Source organism: Megalobrama amblycephala, linkage group LG7, assembly GCF_018812025.1.
Source record: "Megalobrama amblycephala isolate DHTTF-2021 linkage group LG7, ASM1881202v1, whole genome shotgun sequence".
In the NCBI taxonomy this organism is placed as follows: domain Eukaryota; kingdom Metazoa; phylum Chordata; class Actinopteri; order Cypriniformes; family Xenocyprididae; genus Megalobrama; species Megalobrama amblycephala.
Genome location: NC_063050.1, coordinates 46,953,256 through 46,973,947, shown reverse-complemented (window position 1 = coordinate 46,973,947; position 20,692 = coordinate 46,953,256). Strand labels below are relative to the sequence as shown.

Sequence of the window (20,692 nt, the reverse complement as noted above, 5' to 3'; positions counted from 1 at the left end):
AATGGTTGCTAGTTTGTTTGTGTGTAGATGTGCAATGGAGTGTGTTTGTAAAACTGAAATAATTGTGTAATGGCATTGTTTAGTGAGTGGGTGTTCAGTGACACATAATTGGTCAGGGTTTAGGTCGCACAGCAAACACACGTACTGTGGTTCACATCTGCTGAGCTCTTGAAACACCCAAGGGGAAGCCTTTATGTGTGCCAATCCATCTCTGTCCTTATCTGATTAAGAAAACAAGAGAAATCCAAATGTTTGAGTGAATCAGGCAATGCTTTTGAAAACAAGACATGGTATAGGGGCCTACTTGTCCACGGGGACCGTCTCCATGGTTACCCTGCTTCTGGTGACAGGCGGTGCTACCCATAGGGCTATCTGATTTGCACAGTTATGATTAGACTGAAACTACAGATGGCACGGAACTTCCTACCTAGTCAACGCTGCAGTCTGCGCTGCAGACAGGAGACAAACATGAAGCAGTGGCGCGTGTAGACGTGATCGGGCGTCTTGTATGTAGCATGTATTAGCCGTGGGAAGGAAAAACAGGTTTATGGACTGATGTGGCACTCTTTAGGCTCGTTCGCACCTCACAATACAAGCGCTCTCTTTGACCTCCACATGAAAAGCGTCATGGAAGGGTGATTTTACAAGGTTGCTAGGTAGCGAGAAAGTGGGAATTATACACAATAGTACAAGCACACGAGAACGGTAAGACATCTGAGCTTAGAACAGAAGAAGGTCATTTTAGAATCAATGGTACTTGTTAAATTTAAACCAGAATATACAAGATACTTTTCTATTCATTTAGTTTAATTACTGACATTTACACTACTGTTTAAAAGTTAATGGTAAGAAATGAATACTTTTATTCAGCAAGGATTTATTAAATTAATCATGACAGTAAAGACTAGGAATGCACTTTTTGGTCTATACAGATGTTAAAGGTGCTCTATGTAAGTTTTTGACTGTACCAAAACATAAAAATAACATAATATGTTTGCAGATATTTATTAAACATGCTGAGTTCACATACTCGTTTCTCTGAAAACCATTGCTACAGCCAAATTTCAATTTTACTTTGAAATGTGCGTTCCGTGTTGGAATTTCTGTTTTTGTTTCGGTCTGTGCAAGACCGCACATTGACAATTTACCCAATAGTATTTCGCCACCCCGGGTTGCCAGTTGGCGGAAAACACATGCAGCGAATTGCAGCCATGAAAGCCAGCGAGCAAACTGGGTCAGAGATTGCAGATTCTACCCGACCTAAAAAGCCTCAACATCCATCTAAAAATCTCTATGAACAGGAGTATATTAAAATGCGATATCAACTCATAAATAAATAAATAAATCAACTAACAATCTTATAGTGTGTAAGTCTCCTCGCCTTCCAGTGTCAATTGAACTCGGTCCTGTTGCGTGTCTTCGAATTGGCAACCCGTGAGAGCGTTGAGTCAAATATTTTGAATTTGGACTGCAGTACCCATTTCAACCACTAGCTGTCATTCTTATATAGAGCACCTTTAACAAACAATTATTGGCCAATACCGATATTTGTCACTTGCTCTCATGTTTGAAGTTGTGTCATTAAAATAGAGAGTGTTTTGATCATGTTTTAAATTAGCAAAGTTCAAAAACGCATGCATTAAGTTATACTAGCTAGTTAACTGCTGCATCATCAATTAATTTCTAACATTCAGCAGGCCTACATAAATACAACAGAACTTGAAACAGTGCTTTTTAGTTAGGTTTAACAGCAGTTTTCAGGTACAGAAAGTAAACAAATGTAAAATAATACTGCATATTCTTCACTGTATAAATTAAATACATATTAATCCTTATTAAAGTTACAAAAGTTATTTTGTCAAGAGTAATGAGTGATTTATTTTTAGTCTTTTGTTGTTTGATTAACATTAAAAGGCAGACAGCAGCGCAGCAGGAATATTAGGCTTAAGAGCTGCACTGATCCAATACACTGTTACACAGGCATTTTATTTCTCAGCTGTTTACGTTAATTTAAGACATAACAGACTATGTTTACAAGGATACTCATCAAGACAAGCATTTTGATATAATTTTGTGTGAATTAGAAGAAGCGAAAGACAACTTCATTCAGTATTTGCACGCCGTCTGAGGCGTAGTTTTCCGGGCATGCGCTATGGATGTTTGCAGTTAAATATTTAAATTTGCAAGGATTAAAACCACATTCAAAGGAGAAACTTTTGCCTAAGATGCAGTGTTGGGCACGTTACTTTAAAAAAGTAATTAGTTATAGTTACTAGTTACTTCTCACAAATAGTAACGGAGTTAGTAACTGAGTTACATCATTATAAAAGTAACTAATTACCAGGGAAAGTAACTGCTGCGTTACTTAAGAAAAAAAAGTCAAATAACTTGAATGCTCCCAATATTAAATATAAGTCTAAGAATAAATTATTCTTGATCCGACTCGTGACTCATGATCCGCTCGAAATTTCATGAAATTTCTCTGTACTGTACAATACGTGTTGGTAGCCACTAAAGATAGGCTACAGTTTCATATTTGTTTAAATAGTCCTGTTATGTTTTAAATTTATTTACTTGATTGTGAAAAGTGAACAGCATGAGTAAGATGCATCATAAGATGTGCAATATATCGGGAGATGGAGTGGGTCAGACATGATTTTGACCACTTCATTAAATTTTGTTTTGTAGAAAATCTTTCTTTAAAGTGAATTTCGTTTTGTAAAAATTGTATCTTAATTTTAATCAATGTTTCATCAACCAATTTCTTGGACTTAATAAATAAGAAGCAAATATAGCAGGCAATTTAATCCCGACATGGATGCGCGGGCGGCTGCTTGCCTCGCAGACATGAGAAAAATATCTATAGAAAGCTTGAAATATCTACTTTAACAAAAACGAAATAATTAAAACTGAAAAGAAATAGGCTACTCTGATAATAAAATGTGCATTCTTTCTCTAGGCGCGCCCATTATGAGCAGATGATGAGAGTCAGCAATGTCAGCTTCATATTTGCAGCCGACACTGATTCAGAAAACATTACTTTATTAAGAAACAATTAAAATGTCTCCTTACTGTTTTTGTCACATTTATAATCATTACTTTTGCCGGTTCTTTATGGCAAGCTTTATGCGTGGGCTTGAGTTCTATATAGCCTATATTATGTAAACGCTCATTATTATGGTTTATTCTCTCCAGTATTTAAGAAATTAAATTAATATAAATGTGATTAGTCAACTAATGGCTTAAACGAACAATTACTAGTCGACTAGAAAAGACTTATTTCACATATTTTCGATCCAACATGTCACAAAGGGTATTCTGGTTTGAGCTCGCGCTCCGCTCACATGCTCACAGACACACACAGACAGAGCATCGAACATTATTATCAGTTTAAAATTATATTTGAGTATGACTAACCACAACACACACCAGAAAAAAAAACTTTGCAGGTCCTATGGCTGAGAGAGAGCCTATACTCTGATGAAAACCGCTTCAGTGAGTTAAATTATAGTAACGTGGCATTTTTTTGTCAGTAACGGTAACGGCGTTATAATGGGAGAAAAAGTCATTTGTTTGATTACTCGTTACTGAAAAAAGTAACTGCGTTAGTAATGCTGTTTATTTATAATGCCGTTATTCCCATCACTGCTAAGATGTAGCACTGACTCGATCGGGACAGTGACAGTGTTGCACAGTTCAGTTGTCCTGTGACTGAGAGTTATTCACGCTTACTCTGGGCGATCCTTATTGACAAGCGCTGCTGTATTTTGTACAAATTTCATTTTGTTTTGGAAAGTATTTCTTTATTTCGATAAATGTATATTTTGTGTTATTTGTATTGTATCACATGACTTTGAGTACTTTTATATGTGTTATGTATATGTAACAGTTTTTTGAAGAAGAATAAGAAGAAAAGGTTGGTGCTTGACAGTCTGTTGACCATGGAAAAGGCTAGAATTCATGTTTTTTGGAATGGGAATAAGTGTGAAATAGTTTTTGATTTTGATTTCACTTATAATGTAACTTGACAAAGAAAAAGTACAAGACAAGTTATGGATTTACAAATCAAATCCTTTGTGCAACACCCTTGTGGAAATGGCGAAGAGCGGAAAATGGCTATTATTTATTTTTTTACAGCAAAAAAAATGCATTTTTAATGTTAAAAAAGTACCCTAAAGGGTTAGTTCACCCAAAAATTCTTCTTAGAGTCACCTTTTCACACAGTATGCTGCATTTATTTTCATCTCATTTTGTCCAAGAAATAACATTTTTGTAATGATTACCCAAAAAGATAGGAGATGAACTTTGGTCGCTCTCTGTCTGGTAAAACTTCATGCATCTACCTAAGCACAAGATCAGTCTCTCTTCCATCTTCTGATTTTTATGCAGCACCACCCATGTAATGTGGCTTGTCTGATATTCATTTGCTGTGCTTTCAGGGTCAAAGATGAAATTGCTCAAAAATAAATAAAAAAAAACCAATTGACCTGCTGCACACAACACTGCATTGGAGGTGGCTTGATGCTTCACTCCATTGTAATTGTTGACTTTAAGATGCATGCTTTTCTCATGCTGAAGATGAAGAACGTCATTGTGAGAATAACTGCCATTATTTGGGTGTGAATGTTTTTTTTCTGTGCTTTCGTCTGTAATGCCGTGTGTGGTGTGGTTATGCGCTCATACTAGGAGATTAGACTGTACATTGGCTCAGAGTGAAAGTGTCAGGTCTTTTCACTGCCAACTTTGAGAAAGCTGCATAAATTTGCACGTCTTTCCACAGCATGGAGCTATTTTTGAACTTGGCAGCCATTGATATAGAGTTTATCCTGGAACAAGAGAGGGGGAAACAGAAGCCATGACATATAAAGTGAAGATTGCGCAAGACCAAAGATCTTCCCTGATGAGACCACCAAGGATTCCCTCTGCACAGAGCGCTAAAGACTTGCCATACAACATCAAAGAGATAGTTCTGAAATTTGTCATCATTTACTTGCTATGCTGTAATATTTTTGGATTGGTAATAAATGCGTGTTGTTGTCTTTTGCAATTCTCAGTATGCAATGTGCAATATGTCATTTATTTATAAATTTGCATTAATTAACACGGATGATGTACTATGTAGGGCAGATTGTTTCACTTCACGTGAAGTCAAATATTGTGTAAATGTTGTCTGATTCATTAATATGTAGCATGTATTGCCCTGCAGATTAGTGATGTGAAGCGCACTGGATTAAAGCGTCACTTCATTGTAGATGTGTTTGTGAATCTGTGTGAGAGTGAGGGTGCTTAAGCATATGAATTTGGCCCTGGGAAATTTTGATGCTTAATGACGTTCCTTCACACTCCAGAAATCTGTTCCATTGCTTTTGCAGAGTACAGATCATGAACACAGGAAAAAAACTAGTACTATTACATTTCAAAAACATCCTGCTACAAATGGGTAACTGAAGCTGCAAGGCAGGGGAATCTGATTAATATTTGAAGATGTGTGAAACTGAGCTAGTATTTTATAATATATTTTTTATAGGGCTGTCAAACGATTAATTGCGATTAATCGCATACAAAATAAAAGTTTGAGTTTGCATAATATATGTGTGAGTAATGTGTGTAAATAATATGTATATATAAATACACACAAATTAATGTATATATTAAAGAGAAATATGTTATTTATGTACAAAAAATTTATTTATATATAATATAAATTATATAAAAAAATATATAAATACATATGCTTGTAAATATTTCTCAAATATATACATGGATGTGTTTGTATTTATATATACATAATAATTACACACAGTACATCCACATATATTAGGCAAACTCAAACTTTTATTTTGTATGCGATTAATCGTGATTAATCGTTTGACAGCCCTAATTTTTTATAATTCTTTTTTTTTTTTTATAATTTGTATTTTTTGCTACCTTTTAACATTGTTATTTTAGTATAATTTCTATATTATTATATTTATTAATATTTTGAATTAGCTTTTATTTTTATATTTTCGGTTTTCTCTTTAATTTTAGTTTTGTTTTAGTAATTTTGTGATTTTGTCATTTTTATACATTTTTTAAATACATTTTAATTACTTTCTATTTCAGTTTTAGTTTTAACAATTTTAGTACTTGGTGTCAAGGCAATTTTCATTGAAGTTTTTAAAGTTTAAGTTTTTTTTTCAATTACCAAAAACCAATATTTAATAGTTTTAGTTAACAATAACAACAGTCATGTATGCAGTAGCTATGCAGGTAGGGTGTTATGGTTGCTAAGGTGTTTTCAGTGGTTGTGATTAGTGGTCGACCGATATATTGGCCGATATTTGGTATTTTTTTACATATCGCATTGGCCAATATGTTTTTCTGTTAGGCCGGTGTGACAAAAGTGGGACTTTTATTTTGACAACGCTGAGAACGCCAGTCAAAATCCTTGGACCCTTGATTTCGAACTATTCTGTGCTATTAATATTTAGATACCCTTCCAGTGGGCACAAATTTACCAGATACAGAGTGCCCTTTTGGTTACAGTGTTTACTTTTTTGGTTTGTACACTGTAAAAAAATTATTTTCATGATTTGTTATCACAACATTTTTTCTTTTGTTAAATCAACTTAGATCATTAATATTTAGAGTTTCTGTTGATTAAACCAATTGCCTTCATTGTATTAACTCAAATTTTTAATTTAAATGAAATTTTAAGGCAACCAGGTAACTTACTTTTTTAAGTTAAACCAACAATTCTTTTTTAATGTGATATGGCTCGATTCCCTGTAAAACATTTTCAGCTGGTTAAACTAAGAAATGAAAGTTCAACCGGTGCCTTAAAAATGTGAGTGAACTCAACTAAACATAAGTTAACTCAACTTGAAGATAACCTTTGTTTCAACTCACAAACAGTCAAGACAATGGATTACTTTAAGTTTAATTTTTAAAAACTTATAAACTTGAGTTCAAAGATTAAACATAAATGAATCAATTGTCTTGACTATTTGTGAGATGAAAGGTTAGCTTCAACTTATGTTCAGTTGAGTTCGCTCACATTTTTAAGGCAGCAGGTGAACTTTCATTTCTAAGTTTAATCAGCTGAAAATATTTTAAAGTAGCACACCTCTCCACAACAAGCCACATTATTTTGAGTTATCATTTATGGATTCCACTGAATTTTAGTTTATCAGCCATATTGAAGCTTTATAAAAATAAATCTCAGGGTGAATTGGAAGAAAACTTTGTTGCACTTTGCACGTCGCTAATAAACATGGAAAACAATCATATTTGCACAGCCTGAATGAACCCTCTATTTCTCTCAACACATTCAATCAGAGTTGAGAGCCGGAACAATGCATTTTATAATGTTGAGTGGAGCGTGTTTAGGGCGCTGCGTAATACCTGAAGTAAAGTTTTCTTGGTGTGTGCTGATATTGCATGCTGATGCTGTTTAGATTCCCCACTGACTCTTTCTCAGCTGGACCTCACAGTGATGGCAGCTCCCCCCCGTCAGCATCTAATTAAAGCAGAATACATTACCTATAATGAGTAAGAAAGTGTGTGTGTTTGTTTTATCATGGAGACTTTAGACAGCATGCATAAGTGTATATTAAAAGTTTGTGTTTGACAGTTTAAGGATGTGTATAAAGATGCTGTCTCAGAATACAGTATTAGCGTTTGAAGAAGATAATCAGTAGGAAACGCTGCAGTAGAGGTACAGAGTTAAATTGTGTTTGCGCGCAGGAGAGAGTAGCGTAGCTTACCGCTCAATGTTTTGGCAGTGTGGATATATTTACTGAAGGATATGAATGCTTGCTGTAATTTGGCTTTTGTGTAAATCTCAACTGTTGTTACAAGCTGACTGCATTTGCTGTCTGTTAATACCGTCTGTATTCTTGCTGTCTGCATTGATAGGCCCAGACGGATTTTCTTCATATTTACTGTGCTGTTTTGAGGAGAAAATCTGCTTAATTCTACAGAATCAATATATAAACATAAAACAATGTGTTGAACTTATTCTTATTGGTATCTGAAAACATCAAATTAACCAAAGTATTTCATAAATAAACACAAGGATTGTAGATGCATGTTGGATGCTCATTGTCTCTAAAATCTTTTTTTCTCACTTTTCAAAAGTGGGATGTGAATTATACAGATAATGTGTTTGCTGCCTAATAAAAAAAAGTGTTAAAGATGCATTGCACTCACAAACATTGTTTTCTCTCTCCCCTAGCTTTTTATCTCTCCACTATCTCAGACAGATTAATATTATGTTTTTAAGTGTAATAAGTTGTTAGACAATAAATAGCTTGGTAACACTTTAGTTTAGGGTTCAATTCTCACTATTAGCTAACTATTAACTATGACTTTTGCCTCAATAAACTCCTAATTACAGCTTATTAATAGTTAGCAATGTAGTTGTTAAGTTTAGGTAGGATTAAAGGGTTAGTTCACCCAAAAATGAAATTAATTACTCACCCTCATGTTGTTCCACACCTTCGTTCATCTTCGGAACACAAATTAAGATATTTTTGATAAAGATGGCTCAGTGAGGCCTGCATTGCCAGCAAGACAATTAACACCTTCAATTAACACTGCCCAAAAAGCTACTAAGATGTACAGTGGGTATGGATAGTATTCAGACCCCCTGAAATTTTTCACTCTTTCTTTCACTCTATATTGCAGCCATTTGCTAAAATCATTTAAGTTCATTTTTTTTTCCTCCTTAATGTACACACAGCACCCCATATTGACAGAAAAACACAGAATTGTTAACATTTTTGCAGATTTATTAAAAAAGAAAAACTGAAACATCACATGGTCCTAAGTATTCAGACCTTTGCTGTGACACTCATATATTTAACTCAGGTGCTGTCCATTTCTTCTGATAATCCTTGAGATGGTTCTACACCTTCATTTGAGTCCAGCTGTGTTTGATTATGCTGATTGGATAATCACCTGTCTATATAAGACCTTACAGCTCACAGTGCATGTCAGAGCAAATGAGAATCATGAGGTTAAAGGAACTGCCTGAAGAGCTCAGAGACAGAATTGTGGCAAGGCACAGATCTGGCCAAGGTTACAAAAAAATTCCTGCTGCACTTTAGGTTCCTAAGAGCACAGTGGCCTCCATAATCCTTAAATGGAAGATGTTTGGGACGACCAGAACCCTTCCTAGAGCTGGCCGTCCGGCCAAACTGAGCTATCGGGGGAGAAGAGCCTTGGTGAGAGAGGTAAAGAAGAACCCAAAGATCACTGTGGCTGAGCTCCAGAGAGGCAGTCGTAGAAAGTTGTAGAAAGTCAACCATCACTGCAGCCCTCCACCAGTCGGGGCTTTATGGCAGAGTGGCCCGATGGAAGCCTCTCCTCAGTGCAAGACACATGAAAGCCCGCATGGAGTTTGCCAAGATGGTGAGAAATAAGATTCTCTGGTCTGATGAGACCAAGATAGAACTTTTTGGCCTTAATTCTAAGCGGTATGTGTGGAGAAAACCAGGCACTGCTCATCACCTGTCCAATACAGTCCTAACAGTGAAGCATGGTGGTGGCAGCATCATGCTGTGGGGGTGTTTTTCAGTTGCAGGGACAGGACGACTGGTTGCAATCGAGGGAAAGATGAATGCGGCCAAGTACAGGGATATCCTGGACGAAAACCTTCTCCAGAGTGCTCAGGACCTCAGACTGGGCCGAAGGTTTACCTTCCAACAAGACAATGACCCTAAGCACACAGCTAAACAACGAAGGAGTGGCTTCACAACAACTCCGTGAATGTTTTTGAATGGCCCAGCCAGAGCCCTGACTTAAACCCAATTGAGCATCTCTGGAGAGACCAACGTTTACCATCCAACCTGACAGAACTGGAGAGGATCTGCAAGGAGGAATGGCAGAGGATCCCCAAATCCAGGTGTGAAAAACTTGTTGCATCTTTCCCAAAAAGACTCATGGCTGTATTAGATCAAAAGGGTGCTTCTACTAAATACTGAGCAAAGGGTCTGAATACTTAGGACCATGTGATATTTCAGTTTTTCTTTTTTAATAAATCTGCAAAAATGTCAACAATTCTGTGTTTTTCTGTTAATATGGTGTGCTGTGTGTACATTAATGAGGGAAAAAAAATGAACTTAAATGATTTTAGCAAATGGCTGCAATATAACAAAGAGTGAAAAATTTAAGGGGGTCTGAATACTTTCCGTACCCACTGTATTTAAAACAGTTCATGTGACTACAGTGATTCAATCTTAATGTTATGAAGCAATGAGAATAATTTTTGTGCACCAAAAAAACAAAATAACGACTTTATTCAACAATATCTAGTGATAGGCGATTTCAAAACACTGCTTCATGAAGCTTCGAAGCTTTATAAATCTTTTGTTTCGAATCAGTGGTTCTGAGTGCCTATCAAACTGCCAAAGTCACGCCACCCAGTGGTGAACCATTGAAATTTCGAAACACTTATCACATAATGAAGCCTCGTTTACTGAAATCACGTGACTTTGGTGCTCCAAATCCCTGATTCGAAACAAAAGATTCGTAAAGCTTCATGAAGCAGTATTTTGAAATCGCCCATCACTATATTGTCATAAAGTCATTATTTTGTTTTTTTGGCGCACATAATGTATTCTCGTCGCTTTATAACATTAAGGTTGAACTACTGTAGTCACATGAACTGTTTTAAATGTCTTTAGTAGCTTTCTGGGCATTAAAAGTGTTAATGATCTTGCTGGCAATGCAGGCCTCACTGAGCCATCAGATTTTATCAAAAATATCTTAATTTGTGTTCCAAAGATTAACGAAGGTCTTACGGGTGTGGAACGACATGAGGGTGAGTAATTAATGACAGACATTTTCATTTTTGGGTGAACTAACCCTTTAATCCTACCTAATTTTAACAACTACATTGCTAACTATTAATAAGCAGTAATTAGGAGTTTATTGAGACAAAAGTCATAGTTAATAGATAGTTAATAGTGAGAATTGGACCCTAAACAAAAAGTGTGACCTATAGTTTTTTCCCCTGTGTTCAGGATATCTACGGAGCACAGTTATTGATAAAGCAATAACAAAAATATGATAGTGAGCACTGTAAAAATAGTTATATACATCGGTAAGATTTTTTCACATTTTTGAAAAAAGTCTTTAATGCTCACCAAGGCAGCATTAATTTGATCAAAAATAACAGTAATATTGTGAAATATTATCACAATTTAAATTTTAAGTTTTCAGCATCATTACTCCAGTCTTCAGTGTCACATGATCCTTAAGAAATCATTCTAATATTCTGATTTGCTGCTCAAGAAACATTTCTCATTATTATCAATTTTGAAAACGTTTGTGGTGCTTAAGATTTCTGTGGAAACTGTGATTCTTTTTTCAGTATTCTTTGATTAATATAAAGTTCAAAAGAACAGCATTTATTTGAAATATGAATCTTCACTGATCAAGTTAATGTGTCCTTTCTGAATGAAAGTATTATTTCTTTAAAAAAATATATTTGTGAACAGTAGTGTATAAAAAATGAATGAAATATAAATATGTTCATTTTAAATGAGCACAAAAATATGAACAAAAACTGTTTAATGAGTGTTAATTCAACTCAGACAGACCAAAATAGTAATTAATTAAGTCTAAATATTATAAAGCCTGACTTTTCATGAAGCCACACAGAAAAAATAGCATGTTAAAATTAATTTGGCTTGGCAGCATGTTTTGCACAAGCAAGAGCTCACATTTATTTCAGAAAGTCTATTTAAACTCTTTCAGCGAGACATCTTTGCGTTCACACATTTTAGGAAGATGGAGGAACATGTATGTTATTTAAGAACCCTAATAAGAAAAAAACACAGTCCTTTATCCTCAGCCGTCTAATGAATCCATTATGTTTACCGTGACACTGAGAGACTGAGGAATACTGCTCTTAGGAACAAGGACCAAACATGTTCTAAAAGGACAAGTACAAAACGTCAAGGTTTAAGAAGAAGTGCTCAAACGTCTTCCTTTCAAATCTTCTCTTCCTCTTTTCATTTTTACTCAAAGACACACATCTAAAGCATAAGAGCTGACAGTATCTCTCTTTATATACATGCACAAAACCTGCAAATGAAAGGATTTCTCACATAAGCATAGAAGGAATTAACCAACCAGCTCAAGACACAGATGGTATCAACCCCCTCCCCTTTTCCTCTGGGGTCTGCCATGCTCTTGACACCTGGTCATCGTGACATTCACCATTTAGCTGCTCAGCATCACAAGCCAGATGAGAATGTGTATAAAAGATGAGAGGCTAACTGACAAGATAAAAGGATGTGCAAAGAATAGATGAGGGTTTTGTAAAATCACATGCACAAACACATGCAGGCTGTCTCTTTAATGCCCTTCATTTCAGTTCTTTGCTGTGTTAGACTTTTTAAAGCTTAGAAGTTTTAAAAGGGCGTGTTTTAATAAAGAAAAATGCAGAGACAGCTGAGGGGGACATTTAAATGAAACGTCTGTTATTTAAATGAAGGGGGGGGGGTCTTCTGAAGTCACACTAAAAGTTAGAAAATTTTGTGAAGATTTTTACACTTCGGTTGCTCAACAACAACAAAGCTGGAGAATCTCACGCAGGCAAAATGATGAATGTCAGTAACGGTGTTCAGCCTTACATTGTTCAAACCGGATTCGAACACTGATGGAGAGACTCAGGAAGAAGTTACAACTTTTAGAATGAAACTGGATGTTTCTGAAGGTTAGTGGATAAATGTATGTAGCTGCTGTAGAGTCGATTCATGTGCCGTCATGTTAATCTTTTGGGCAAATCCAGCGTTAAACTTTGTCGTAACTTTGCAGATGTTTTTTTATGCTCATACAGCAACATTACACACTAACTAAAGTTAAAAAAGTGAAATCATAATCAACCACCCCATTAATGCTGAATATTAACTCTTTCCCCACCAGCGTTGTTGAAAAAAGTATCCAGCCAGCGCAAGCATTTTTGATAATTTTCACAAAACTTTTATGGCCCTCTGAATATTTTTCCTATGAATATCTGAACATGCAATATGTCAAAAGTAGAAGCAGAGCCTCTGATCAAAAATAAATAAATAAATAATTTAAAATGACAATTTTAGCGTGTAAGAACGTGTGTAAGAACAATGTGGGTAAGTTTCAAAAAAAGTAACATTTTGAACAAAAAGCTGAAAATCACGTTTTTGTCAAAGACTATGTCCAAAATCGGATTCAGAAAGATGATCAAAACAGATGGAGTAGATCTTGTCCATCAACACCCCTAAAGCTTCACAGTCCTATAGCTCAACCTGGGTCGACATTTCATTTTGTAATGTTAGTTTTAATTTATATGCTGTTTTATTATGCTTTTGCATAAGCATTGCTTCTATCACTTGTTTCTGCTTCTTCTTCACCTGTGTTTTGATCCAGAGATTCTGGACTCTTTCAGGAGATGATTAATAGCGCCCCCTACCGTATAACAGTGAAAACATAAATTACGGAAAATTCTGTCAATGGCAGAAAAAGAGTTAATAATAATATAATGGATATGTATACACTACTGGTCAAACATTTGGGGGCAGTAAAATGTACATATATTTTCTGAAAGTATGCAAGGATGCATTTAATTGATCAAAAGTGACAGTGAAGACCTTTCACATTGTTACAAAAAAAATCATTGTATTATTCATCAAAGATTGCTGAAAATAATTTATCACTGTTTTCACAAAAATATTAAGCAGAACAACTTTTTTCAACATTAAAAATAGTAGTAAATGTTTAATAATAGTAGCAAGTTTCTGAAGGATCATGTGACACTGAAGACTGAAAATGCAGCTTTGCATCAGAGGAATAAATTACATTTAGAAATATATTAAAAGGTGTAACTTTAAATTGTAATAATATTTCACAATATTACTGTATTTTTAATCAAATAAATGCAGCTTCTTTCAAAAACTTACTAACCCTAAATGTAGCATAAATATCATGGATATTAATAATATAATGAATAATCTCAGTTGAACATTCCATTTTTGTGTTTAAACATTCTGTTTGATTTTTAAAATAACATAATATTATTTGAATATTACATTGTTTGATCCAGTAATTCTAAGCAGCAGTATGAAGCTTAGTGTTTGTGTTGTTGAAGTATCTGATGTCAGGTTATGATCTCCTCTTGATCTTGTGCCTGTTAGTTTCTCTTTTTTCCTCCCTGTGGTACATTGTGTAATATATTTTCACCTTTTTGTGTGTTTTTATTTATTTTGTTTTCTTGTTGAGTGTAATTTGACTCCTCTCAGGCTGTTATGGTTTTGGGTTTTTATATTGGATTTCTTTATCTTCTGTTATTATTATTGCCTGCTTGAGCAACCACACAACGCAGGCCATAACAATGCTATTATTTCTTTTTACACTTTTATTGTTATAGTGCTCTGGGCAGAGACCTCATGGGTTAATCTTTGTGTTAGTCTCAATGTGATATTGTCCATCCTAATGCTGCTATTCAAACTATACCCATGACCTCACTGCCAACATCGTGAGAACATAATTACAGCAAATTCAGCAGTAAATACATGAGCTGAATAGATGAGGAGAGATGCCGTCCGCTGTGCTGTGCTTAAGGCTTTCGTACAGCACAGCGTGATCTGAGGGCACAATCCACCACCTGTTAGGAACGCAGGGAATAAGCTCAGTTTAATATTTGTTTCTACTCCTGAACAGAGGGTCTCCTTCTTGACCCTGCTTCCAGGTCTCACACCAAGTCCTGAGTATTTTTGGCACTGCAATTCACATCTCAAAGAAAGTGCGTACGTCATGCAGATAAAAGTCAAGGCTAGACCTCAAGAGTGGAGAAGAATGCTGGAGTGTACAAATGTAAAAACAGTAAAAATCTCGTTTTTCCGTTTGAATGAAATACAAGTGCTAAAAGTCCTATCAAAAGTCCTTATCCTGGCCAAGACCACCCATTTTGACAGGTAGAGATAGATTGACAAATATATATATATGTGTGTGTGTAATGTGTGCAAATTTTATTTATTTTCACAATCTCTTTTAAACATTCAAAATGATGTATGATTGAGCTACACCTATTTGAAGTTGATAGAGTCAGCAAAGTCAATTTTGAGAAAAATCGAGGTAACAGTTTTCTGAGGGTTTCAAAACAAAATCACCTAGCAACCATACCTTAAAATCCTTGTTAATAACACCTAATTTGGCACACACCTCGTCAAAACCAAATAGCTATAGGAAAATATATATATTCAACTTTTTTTTTTTTCAATATTTTGAATTACTGTAATTCTATTTATATGTGTATATCGGGATCGTGCTGGCTTTCAGCGCAAGTAAGATAGTTTTGTTTATATCAGCATGAGTTTAAAAATCACATTTCATTGGTTCAGACTCATGCCATAAAAAATTTGCTATGAATATTCACAAAGTTGGAATGCTGCGCTTTAAAACGATTCCAATCTTGGACTAATGAGGAAGCACGAGTGGAGAAGCGAGCAGAGAAAAACTGTATTTTTCATGGACAAAGAAAACATACAAATAAAGATACTTTTAGATGTTTAGTTGCTATTTGAAGCATTTGGATCGCTAAATGAGGGCTTAATGAACTCATTTTTGTGAAAACCTCAAATTCGACCAAAATCAACATTTTTGACTTGTTTTGCCTGTAGCTCGTAAGCCCGTGCGCATTCCGACGACTCATTTTGCCAGCATATATAATATAAAATATAAAATAGGAAATGATGGAAATAACATCAAAACATTATTTCCATAGTGAGGTGCATCAGTTTTTGGTCAAGATCTTGTATTGACAATGCAAGAGTTGAGCACTCTGTAAAGTCTCCTCCAGCATTTCCAAAGACTTTCAATGAAATTAAGGTCTGGACTCCAAGGTGCCAATTCATGTGTGAAAATTATTCTTCATGCTCTCTGAACCATTCTTTCACAATTTTAACCCTGGTGAATCTTGACATTGTCATCCTGGAATATGGCCATGATGTGTCTTCATATGGTTGTTTAAGAAATGAAAAGCTACACACTCCATCTTTAAGGGTTAAAAGAACCGTTGCCAAACATATAACATGCTAAAAACATAATAATCACTGTAATAATGATCCATTCATAGATTCCTAAGTATTTGCCTATTAAAATTTGCCTACTTTTTTTTTTTTTTTTGGCTGGGCAGTGTATATACTGCCGTTTGGGGAGTTTGGGATCTGTATGATTTTTTTAAAATGTTTTTAAGAGTCTTTTCTGCTCACCAATGCTGCATGTATTTGATCATAAATACAGTAAAACAGTAATATTGTGAAATAATGTGTAATATAATAATGTGTAATATTACAATTTAAAATAACTGTTTTCTATTTGAATATATTTTAAAAAGTTTTTTTTTTTTTTCCCTGTCATGCAAAACTGTATTTTCAGGATCATTACTCCAGTCTTCAGTGTCACATGATTCATTTTCAACATTGATAATAATAATAATAATAAATATTTATTGAGCACCAAATCAGCATATAATAATGATTATAAAGGATCATGAGACACTGTTATTTTAAATTATTAAAATTTAAATTGTAATGCATTTTACTGTATTTTAGATTAAATAAATGCAGCCTTGGTGAGCATGAGAGACTTAGTATTTTAATTTAATTATATAAATATTATATAAATTTAAATAAATATATTTCTACAAAAACTACACGCTTTAAATTCTGTCAGCTAATGTAATGTAAAGCAATGTGTATGTTTACATGCACTGTAGCCCTTATTCTTATTATCATGAGATTGAGATTGTTTAATGTGTAGGTCATTAAAACGCTTTAAACTGTATTTCTTTTTTAATCAGGTAAACAGGTTAAAGGTGCCCAAGAATGCTTTTTCACAAGATGTAATATAAGTCTAAGGTGTCCCCTGAATGTGTCTGTGAAGTTTCAGCTCAAAATACCGCATAGAGTTTTTTAAATTAATTTTTTTAACTGCCTATTTTGGGGCATCATTAACTATGCACTGATTTTTTCAGCGCGCCACCCCTTTAATTCGCGTGCTCCCTGCCACACGAGCTTTCGATTATGTTACAGCACATTTACAAAGTTCACACAGTTAATATAACCCTCAAATGGATCTTTACAAGATGTTCGTCATGCATGCTGTATGTATGCTTCGAATTATGTGAGTAAAGTATTTATTTTGATGTTTATATTTGATTCTCTATGAGTTTGAGGCTATATGTTCTGTGGCTAACGGCTAATGCTACACTGTTGGAGAGATTTATAAAGAATGAAGATGTGTTTATGAATTATACAGACTGCAAATGTTTAAAAATGAAAATAGCGACGGCTCTTGTCTCCGTGAATACAGTAATAAACAATGGTAACTTTAACCTCATTTAACAGTACATTAGCAACATGCTAACGAAACATTTAGATAGACAATTTACAAATATCACCTGTGCAGATCCAGACGTTACTGGCTGCCCTTGTCTAATGCCTTTCATAATGTTGGGAACATGGGCTGGCATATGCAAATATTGGGGCGTACACCCCGGCTGTTACGTAACAGTCGGTGTTATGTTGAGATCCGCGTGTTTTCCGGAAGTCTTTTAAACAAATGAGATTTACATAAGAAAGAGAAAGCAATGGACTTTGAAACTCAATGTATGTCTTTTCCATGTACTGAACTCTTGTTATTCAACTATGCCTAGGTAAATTCAAATTTTGAATCTAGGGCACCTTTAAGCAAAACCTATGCTTTTTGCCCATGATCTTGCTCTATATATGAACAATTTTACTATCATTCTCATGGCTTATTCAACATGTCCATGTGTGTTCACATTTTGACATTAGAAAAAAATATGTGATTTCAAACTCTCTTTCCAACATTGAGCTGATTTTGGAATCGGATATCTATGTTTTCGACCGAACATGTAAATGCACTCAGTGGAAATGGAAAACACTCTAAGTTTGGTTGATAGATAACATTATTACTTTTATTTTCATGAAACACTGGCAAAGAACATAGTTATTGTTGTTCAAATGTAACTGAAGTGGGTGAGAATGATGCAATAACAGCTTCCAGATCCAAATCCACAGGTTCTGGATCTTGTTCTTGCACAAATTAAGCCCTTTACTTAAGTAAATGCTTTAGATATATTGGATGTATTTTTCCCTTGGATCTGCATAGATTTATGTTGGGATAGAGCCAAAGCAAACCTTAAGCCTTAAGCTTAAACATCTATCAGCAGCTGATCCCCCTCATTATGCGGCTTCACTGATATGGGCAGCCATCGTTCCCTTGAATAACATACAGCCATTGCAACCGACCTGTTGTTTCCCATCTCATGACATCAGTGTTCAACAGGACCTTTTGATATATCGTATTTACTTTTGAATGAAAAATTGACAGGCAAACTATCCGCCCCTCGACGGAGGTGAGTAAATTCTTGCTAGGTTTCTATTAGCTGTGCTAAGGAGGGATTATGTTGTCTTGAGGGAGTCAAAGCTTTGTAAGCGAATGAATCCCAAACCTCTAAATCCTATTAGCTGCATACAGAGGTGAGGGAACACAGAGCCGTGGCTTAACCTTAAGACTGACAGACGCACAATTGTGTTTTATTGCATCTGTTTGTCCTCTCTCTTTCAGCACAACAAACACAGCCCAGCATAATAGAAATTGTCGGAGTCTGAGGTCTATATAAACCTGATTCATAACTGTTTTGTTGCCTTTAAATGTTCCTTTCACTCCAGTTTCTCCATCTCTATCTAATCTGAAACATATTCTGTCGTCACAGGCAGTAGGAAGTCTTCGAGACACGTCTGAATTCAATGTTTGCTTAACATCCTGTCTAGATGCCTTCATCTAGTCGGTTTTTGAAGACAGCATAGATATTTACTTCACTGTCGGCGGTTTGTGTGCTTTTTTTCCCCAACCTGACTCAGTTTCTACTAAGAAGTATTCTAGTCACAATATCCTTGTTTTTTAATTTCTTAAGTGGAATTAGAAATTATGTGCTCACCAAGTCTGCATTTATTTGATCAAAAATACAGTAAAATAGGGCAATTTAAAATATCTGTTTTCATATATTTTAAAATGTAATTTATTCCTGTGATGCAAAGCTGAATTTTCATTTTCATTACTCCAGTCTTCCGTGTCACATGATCCTTCATAAATAATTCTAATATGCTGATTTGGTGCTCAAGAAAATGTCTTATCAATGCTGATTAATAGAAATTTAAATTAACAGAAAGTTAAAAAGGCATTTATTTGAAATAAACTTTTTACTGTCACTTTAAATGCGTCCTTGCAAAATAAAAAAAATAATTTCTTTAAAAAAAATTAAAACTATTGAACATCAGTGCACATTTTTAATAACTAGAAATTATGCATAATTACATGCAATTAATACCAAACCCTCATCCTAACCCTAACCCTATAGTAAGTAGTTAATTATTATTACTCAGTACTTAAATGTATAATTACACTGTAATATTGACACCTTAAAATAAAGTTTAACCCTTCCATTTTACACTTTATCTTTTCCCAAATATTAGTCTGATTTGCCTGCATTATTCAATATTTCTGCCATTATCAATAAATGCCTATTTTTTTTTTTTTTTTTCATTTGTTTTCATACTTTTTGTGATGTTTTAAATGTAATTTTATAAACCTAATGCTCTATATAAGCTATACCCAATTGGTTAGACTTTTTAGAAGTGAACACACAACAGAACATCATATACAGTCAAATTATTCAGACATTTTTTATATTTTTGATATATTTTAGTAGTGGGTGCAGGACACTATATTTAATTTATGTAAGTGAGGATAGCAAAATAAAGTAAACTGTGACAAAATTATTCAGACACTTTGACCTGACCATGTTTTACTTAAGTGTTATCTGACATAATTAAGCTTATTTTTTTCTGACACAGTTTAACTCTGAGATCTTGTCATATTTTATTACCATTTTTTTTTTACTTTATTTAATAAACTGTATTAATGAGTGAAATGTTCAAGATGTCTGAATAAATTTTGATTTGACTGTATGTAGTGGAGTATAAAAGTCTGAGACCACATTGAAAACCTGTTACATTTTGTAATAAATTAAAACCATGCAAAAGGCAAGCATTTTCACTATTATGCTCAGACGTTTGGACCCACTGTATGTTACTTGCGAAAGTGTGTTTATCTGTGTGTGTTTATATGCGAGGAAAAGAGACCAGTGAAAAGAAATGAGCTTTCTTTCTCTATTTCTTTTTCTGTCCATTTTTCTTTCTCCAACCACGAAATGAATCCGCTGTTCTGTAGAAAAAATAAAAATAAAATAAACTTTTATTGGCGAAGGAGAAGCAGGCTGGTTGGAGGGGAGGAGGAAAGAGGAATGGATAAAGATATGCATTAGTCAGAGGACGGGAGTGCAGGAGAAAGCCCATGAATCTCAATCTAACTTTATTCAGCTGGGACCAGGAAAGAGCAAGCTAGCAAGGTCATCTGAGACAGAGTGACGCAACAATTACACAAGCCTGCCAGGCTCATTGTGATTGGCCATCTTGCTCTTTGATCAGTTTCAAGGTGTTTTTTTTTTTGTTTTTTTTTATCATTTCAAGATTTCTGCTCGACATTAACTCTCATTAGTTTAGCAAGAAAGTAAGTATAACTTACATTCTGATCTATGGGGTAGGTGTCAACATTCATTATATATGACAGATTTTCA

The 20,692-nt window shown here is 34.7% G+C and overlaps 1 protein-coding gene across 7 annotated transcripts in view; it reads right to left on the bottom strand.

Moving 5' to 3' along the window:
- elfn1b (extracellular leucine-rich repeat and fibronectin type III domain containing 1b) overlaps positions 1–20,692 on the bottom strand; it is a 136,574-nt gene that overhangs the window by 15,535 nt on the left and 100,347 nt on the right. For 3 of the 7 annotated variants that reach the window (XM_048197808.1, XM_048197813.1, XM_048197814.1), the window contains exon 3: positions 7,387–7,501. The exons of the other annotated variants lie outside the window; for them this stretch is intronic. The gene's annotated coding sequence lies outside the window, so the exon portion shown is untranslated. The remainder of the gene's footprint in view (positions 1–7,386; positions 7,502–20,692) is intronic. 7 annotated transcript variants of the gene reach the window in all.